We start from the raw sequence: 1,439 nt of genomic DNA on the forward strand, positions 1-1,439 counted from the left end.
GGCTGCCAGTCGATGCGAAACGCGCACTTTGTTTTTGTTGTTATTGTTTTGTTAAGAAAAAAGTCAGATTTTCCCGCCCGAAAGTAATTATCTTCGCAGAATACACAGTTTCACCCGAACCACGTAAAATTAATAGCCCCGCAAAACACTGATACTATTCGTATGGACTCGAACATCTGATTAATGTCGCAGCAAACTTAAAGTTTGGATATAATAGAAAATAGAATAACATTTTTTATAATGCTACGATACAACGTTTATTTATAAAGAACTGTGAGAGCGGTTTTTTTTTTAGATATTTATGACTGGAGTACTAAATTTCGTATCAAACGGCTTACAACACTCTAACCCACTGGAAACGTGGACAATTAACATGAAGCATAATAACTGAGATAGATAGAACTGACAGTATCAGTCTGTCAGTTCTATAAAACCTATGTTAATATTGTTAGGGCAAGAAGCTATCGCTTAACATTTGTAAATCAAGTGTATAGTGCGATGAATGAGAGAAATGTTGTAATGTTTTGGTATAGTTATACCAAGGAGGCTCTGATTGTAGAAAACACATTATATCTATAGATTGCACTGATCAACTCGGGGAACTTTGACTTGATAGCCATTGTTATAATGATATACACAATTTGAAGGCTTCAATGAAATAAATGGTCTAAATGAACTATTTAAAAGAAATGGGCTGAAGGAAATATTTAAGACTAATGGATAAACAAATGGAGGTTTAAAAATGCCATAATACCGCCAAAGTGTAGCGGAGGCGGGAAAGACCTTACAAATTTCGACTAAACATGAATTGTCGCTGTATAGCGGCGGCGCTCGGTTAGTGTATAATAACTATAATTGGATGGCAAGCGCTTCTCGAGTTTGTCAATTGGGATGCTGCATAGTACTAAAGTTTGGGTCTCGTAGGTGTCAGCCAGACTAGATTGATCTTACATTGAAGGCTACAACTGGTTTTGCAACACTGACGTCCGCTGTCTGGCTTGCCGACAACATTCAGTTCTCGGTTCTCATGATCTAATGTGCAGGCTCAATTTGTGGTCATCAACCACAACAGTGCATGGATTTGGCTGTAGTTCGATGGATTTGTCCCATGTGGCTTTAATCTACGTCGAATATTGTTGTGTTGTTAGTCATTCCGCATCGTTGGATGTGGACGGATTCCGACGTTATACGTCTGATTGGTTTTGTGTTTAGGACGATGGTTATTTTAAGATGTTACCCCAGATGATGAGCATCGCGGTGATGATATTTCCGAGCTGTTCATGCATCAATGATGAATCACTCTGTTAAGGAGGAGTATCTCACAACTGAGATCGTAGCTTCTTCTCCTCCAAAGTTGCTGTGCAAACTTCACACAAGGTTGTAGGTGCCAGTAGCAATGTGGTGGAGTGGGATTCACAAAATCGCGTTGCGATCCACTC

Source organism: Phytophthora parasitica (genome assembly GCF_000247585.1).
Source record: "Phytophthora parasitica INRA-310 unplaced genomic scaffold supercont2.23, whole genome shotgun sequence".
Classification (NCBI taxonomy): Eukaryota; Oomycota; class Peronosporomycetes; order Peronosporales; family Peronosporaceae; genus Phytophthora; species Phytophthora nicotianae.